The 6,193-nt window shown below is 41.3% G+C and overlaps 1 non-coding gene across 1 annotated transcript; it reads left to right on the forward strand.

Annotated features, from left to right (window-relative positions):
• Positions 1–1,308: 1,308 nt before the first annotated feature.
• Positions 1,309–1,415, forward strand: LOC117129910. Its single transcript, XR_004453427.1, has one exon. It is a non-coding gene; the product is annotated as a small nucleolar RNA R71 (small nucleolar RNA).
• The last annotated feature ends 4,778 nt before the right edge of the window (positions 1,416–6,193 follow it).

The raw sequence follows: 6,193 nt of genomic DNA on the forward strand, positions 1-6,193 counted from the left end.
TTTGATTGGGATTCTGAGGACTCTTTTAGTGAAACCATCCATCTCCTTCTCGTTAGCTTTCCTCTTAAGGTTCTTAGGAATTTTCTCCTTTCTTTTCCTAAACCTTCTCCCTTCAGTTTCCTGATCTTCTTGAACTGGTTCTGGTGAACTATTTAAGGGGTTGGGTTTTGGTTCGGTGGGTTAGCTAATGGTTTTGGTGATGGTCTGAGTGCGTTGATATAGTCATTATCGATTGAGGGTAACCGCACTCGGTATGTCAGAGGTGCCTGTCGATCGATGGGAGGTGTGTTGTGACGATCGACATCGGACTCAGTCTGTCGATCGATGGTTGGCTCAACCGATCGATCGATTTTATCATAGAAATGGGAGGGTGGGTGAGGATGCTTAGCTTCGAATTCCTCATGAGTTAGAATTTGAACTACAGTGCATTAAGTCGATTTAGCGGATGACGTCGATCAATGACTGGAGTAATCCGTCCATCGATCTTCGTCATGGTCTGTCGATCGATGCGAGTTCATCGACATCGGTCGACACCATTGGGATCCGCCGAGACTCATGGAGCTTTCGATTTCAAAGTCTCCTTCCTCAAGCTTTTCATGTCTCACCACTTGCCAGAAATCATCATCTATGATGGCATTTACGTGGTGTTTTCCTTTATCAGCTCATACCTCTCTAGCAAAAGCTTCTTGCCTCTTTATAGTCTCGCCAGTCTGAATCACTTGCGTTTTAAGTTTTCTCACCTGAGTCCCTAAGGTCTTGATTTTGGTGTTCAGATTGTTGTAGGCGGAGTCTATTTTACCGTTATCAAGCATTTCTTCGATCTTGCTTTTCTGAGTCTGGGGTGGTGGATTCTGGTAGTAGGAGTTCGAGTGGCTTTTGCTGTTGTTGAATGGTTTTTGAAATTGTGAACTTTGGTTACTTCTTTGACCATTTCCAAAGAAGTTTATATTTCCGCCCTGATTTCCAAATTTCTGGAATCTGGTACCTCCGATGTAGTTCACATTTTCTTCTCCTTCCGTATCTGCTACTTCTCCTTCAGCTAAACAGACTTGCTTCCTAAGAAGCTCGTGCACCACATCTAACTTAGCTCTTACTTTGTCCATCTGTTCCTTCCCGATAGAGGCTACAGACTTCTTCCGTTCAGAGTCAGTGTTTTTGGTGCTGCTGCTGTTAGCAAGGTTTTCGATAAGTCTCACAGCTTCTAACGGATTCCGAGTAGTAAAGTTTCCTTCACTCACCGTATCAAGAGCCATTTGATACTGTAAAGCGAGACCTCTGATGAAAGTGCTTAGCAGCTGCACTTCGTTAAATCCGTGGTGTGGACAGTCTCGCTGGAAGAACCTAAATCTAATCCACACATCTTTGAAGGACTCTCCAGCCTCCTGCGAGAATGTGGAAATTTTGTTTCGAAGTTCTTCACCGCGCGCCTCATCCAAGAAGTTTCGTAAGAAAGCATTCTTGATGTCGGCCAAGGATATTAAGGATCCTGTGGGTTGCTGCCTAAGCCAGTGCATCGCTTCTCCATTCAGCGTGTATCTGAAGAGCTTGCATAGCAGGTAATCTTCGGGGACTCCTTCCATCCGAATAACAGCGATTAAATCCTCGAACCATTCTAGATGGTCCATAGGATGCTCGCGCGGTAACCCAGAGTAGGGTATCTGCGACACGAGAGTATAGTATTGAGGCTTCAGCTCGAAATTCTGCTTCTGGATCTCCGGAAGTCGAATAGCTCATATGTTGGAATAGTACTCATCTGGGCGATTGTTGTCGTCCAGTGGTTTCGATCGAGCGTCCTCGTTTACAGGGTGAGCAGCTCCTGCAGTATCAGCATCAGGGATTACAGTCCCCTGAGCGTCTATTTTCTGACCTGTTGCATTACGCAGATGATCGTCCTTGTCATACAGGTTTCCGTTCTCGTCCTGTGTTAGAATAATAATGTTTACCATTTTTGATGACACGGTATCGATCGATGTACGCGGTTTAATATTGATCGTTGTCGAACGATTTGGAATAATCGACGATGAAGGTCTGGTGTTGGTCGACGGTTGGTTGTGAGTATCGATCGACGACGAAGTTGTTGCGTCGAGCGATGTGGAATGTTGACCTCTACGAATCGTGCGTTCCAAGTGAGCAGGATCGTCTGAGAACAGCAAGTCTTTCTCCTTGTTGCTTCTGGAATCGCTGGATATGCACCTAAAAAGACAAGAAAAAGATTATGTTAGAAAGGGGGTAGAGAAAAGAATAAGAATCAATAAAACTAAATCTAATGGCGATCAAAGCTCCCCGGCAACGGCGCCAAATTTGATACCACTCAAATTACCCTAAGGAGTGTTACTCTCATCAAAAGAGGTTCAGATTTAGTACTTAGGGATCGAATCCACAAGGAGCTAGGGAACAATTAAATCTAGTGTTTATTAATTCTAAGAGTTGTAGATGTTAAAATGAAATAGCAATAGTAACAAGCCAAGTAAATAGTAAATGTAACTTGATTGGAAATGATATTAGATGCAGGGCCACTATTCAGGTGTTGGATATTATAATATCTATAGATGCCTATTTGTTGCATGCATGATATGTTAGAGCTCAACCGCTTATCTCGTGTCTCAACGGTTAGTATGTTGACAACGAAAGAGTGTCGATCGATGGTCCTATTGGGACATCGACCGATACACCTTTGCCTACTGATAATACGTGTATACGCACACCAATTAACCTAATGTGCACACTACCACAATCGAATGGTATGTCGATGTAGCACTTTAGGATCGAATCCACAGAGACCAAATCCTACACTTTATCTTTATGGGATCAGATTCAAGCTAAAACAATATGGGGGTTTTAAAGTTTGTGGTAACGTAAAAAGCAAGTAACTGATTGGTTTTAAGTTTCAGATTAATGGGAAGCCAACCTAGGGTTTCACGGGCGCTTACAATCATGAGCCAAACAATTATTCAAGTTTGATTAATGGACTAGTCTAGATATCGGATCACTTAAGATAGATCAACCCACTGTCGTGGTGTTTCACCTTTCAACGCTCAGCCTCAATACCTAAGCTCTCGCTTGGATCAAGGCGTGATGATGAACATTAAGATCAAGTCCAATTGGTTCACAAAACACCGTAATATCTAATTTCGCTGATTAGGGATGCTATGTTCATTCATAACAGATCTAGCAACCTATTACACGGTTAATTAATAGGTTAAACCTATGATCTAACAATAACTGGCCAGTTTATGCAAGCAATAAGAGCAGTTATGAATGAAGACAATCAATGGATACTTATCTATGTTTAGCTCACGATCTAACACCCGAACACCCTAGGCTAGCTAGATCGACTACTCACTCATAACAAGAAAGAACACATAAATCAATTCTGAATAATACTTCATGTAAATAAAAGAGATAGAAAGAGGGTTCAGGATAATCTTCTCTATGGTGAGAGAGATGGAGCCTTCTCCCTTTACAATCCAAAAGCACAAAAGTCTCCAATGGTTTTCTTCTGTCTGGAATAGTGTAGAATAGTAAAGAGAAACAAAAAAAAAGAATATATCTAGAGGCCTTAGGCAGCTGGGAGAAGAAAATAGAAAAGCTAGGGCAAATCCCGAATTAATCAGAACTTTCCATAATTTTCGGGAGCAGTCTGCCTGGTTGCTCCGCGTGATTGCTCCTACGGGATCACCCGTCTGACTGCTCCATATGTTTGCTCCGCAGGAAATACTCCAATTCTTACATCTTTCTTCATGCACCTTCCTTCAACTATTTAGCCTACTCCAGACATGTAATGACTCGAAAAGGACTAGAAAGACTCGATAAAGACTTGAAAACCAATTAGAAAGCAATGTTAGAATGTGCCAAAAACACAACATATCACCTACGTCGACCGATAGTCAGTTGAGGACATCGATCGACGGGTTCTAGGCAGGCCTATGCGCGAGTATGATATGCTCTATTAAGATACTAAATTGGCGGTTAGCCCTTTCTAGCAGTCCTAATATGATAGATAGATGTCAGGATTGGATAACAAGGGTGCTTGAGTATGCAATCCTATGATCAAGTTCTAGTTAGCAAGGCTAAAACAAGCAATGAATACAAATCTATCATGAATATCACAACAAGGCAGATCTATAGTTTGGGGCTAATCCCACAAACCTATCTGAACCCTGGATCTAATAAATGAACTACTCAGACATAGCAAAGCAATTCATAACAATGAAGAAATGGGGATTCATAGTATAAATGAAAAGAATTGAAAACAAGGAGTTCTAATCACAAGTGATCTTCTCTCCAAAACTCTTTCTTCTCTCTCAAAGTAAACTATAACAAAAATCTCTCTCTGCCGTCAAAAAAACTTAGGCAGTATATAATCTACTAGGTTAAAATCTTGTCAGGGCATTTTCGTAATTTGCCTTAGCCTTGGGCTTTAAGTCCGCTGGATCAAAAATGTCGCATGTCCAATGTCTCGACATTAATCGATGGTACTTGTGTACATTGATCGATATTAATCTTCATATGTCGAGGCATCTCTTGGTGTCGATCGATAGCACTGGATGCGCATCGATCGATTGTTCTTCCTTTCGTCGACCTCTACATGGTCAGCTCGGGTGAAATGTCCTTTAAGCTCCAAAATGCTCCAAAGTCATAGCTTTACTCAGAAATGCACCTGAACCTGAAAACATACCTAGAAGAGTAGAAAACATAGATATATATATATATATATAGTAAAACACCTATATACCATGGATGAAAAATGGTAAAATCCAAGGTATATCAACTCCCCCAGACTTACCCTTTTGCTTGTCCTCAAGCAAAACATACAGGCAGTCTCTCTGAAAGAGGTTTGAAAATATTAGGGACTTAAGATTTTAAAGCATAGAAATCTTTTCCTCAACAATTTTGCAACCACATTTAAAAGGTCCAAATCACAGAAGCACACTATGCAATATCCTAGCTTAGCAACAATTTCTAACATAACACAACTCATCAATTCACGTCTGACATCCCCTCTACTGATTTCATTTCTTAGCATAAATATAAAGTGAATGCTTTACCTTGGGAGTATCGATCATAGGATGCAAGGATTTCAGACAAGTATCTGGAGCTGTATGTAAAAGTTAGTTCCTAGTTTCTCTCTCTCTAATTTTCTCTTTTGAGTCAAAGTCTGCTTCCATTGTAGGATCAGTGACCAAGATTGGACAGGCTTCCATGAATCAAAACTTAATGGTGGTTGCCACCAAGCTCTGTTCACTTCTTTTTGACCTATATCCAAGAGTTGTTTGCGAAAACGGGTCAAATCCAAGGTATATCAATAACCTGTCCCGCGATTAGCCATATGCACACAAATAAAAGGGTAAGTCCTATTCCTATTAAACCTATTACGGGAAGCGGCTGGTTCCTTAAACATCTTTTTGCGACTCCTTTGACTCGATAAAATCTTTAAAAATCACTTGTGTCACGCACGGACGAAACCATGCTCTGATACCACCTCTGTAACACCCCTGAACCGTTTTAGGCATAGGTCGAACCACCGGCCAACAATCAAACAAGAACATGACCGACGGCCATGTAACGCCCGAATCCGGCCTCTCGACAAGACTGAACCCGTTTGCTACTTGATAAATTTCTTTGCTTGTTTGATTCATTTTAAGTCTTTCATTTACTAAGTCATGTTCGAATCTGAGGTTCTAAAACAATTGAAACAGATAGCACAGCAGAATATAAATGTGTAAAAATGTATAACTTAGAAACATGAGATCCAATACACAACTTCTTAACAGTTTCATAGACAATCATAAGTTCGTCCCTAGCATCATCTACCCACACGTTACACAGCCTCTCACTGACCGAGCCTTCACGGCTCCTTGGCTTGACTAGAACCATCATTAGTTCCTGAAAACACAACTAGGTAAGCATTAATCATAACCGAGAATAGGACTGGTCGATCCTACAATGGTTGGCTTGGTTCCTATAATATAAATACACCTCAGATAGTATACTTATAAGAAGATATGAACCTGCCTACCATATCCTAAGTCATTCAACCAACCACCCCTTGACTTAGAACTAGATAGACAGTCCAGAATAGATAAACAGAACACACGAACTGTCTGGATCATCCCGAAGACCAATCCGTCCATCCGGATAGAATCTAGGTGTGACCAGCCTAGATGAAGTCTGGCTCAATGGCCCAGTGGAC

Source organism: Brassica rapa, unplaced genomic scaffold (genome assembly GCF_000309985.2).
Source record: "Brassica rapa cultivar Chiifu-401-42 unplaced genomic scaffold, CAAS_Brap_v3.01 Scaffold0244, whole genome shotgun sequence".
In the NCBI taxonomy this organism is placed as follows: domain Eukaryota; kingdom Viridiplantae; phylum Streptophyta; class Magnoliopsida; order Brassicales; family Brassicaceae; genus Brassica; species Brassica rapa.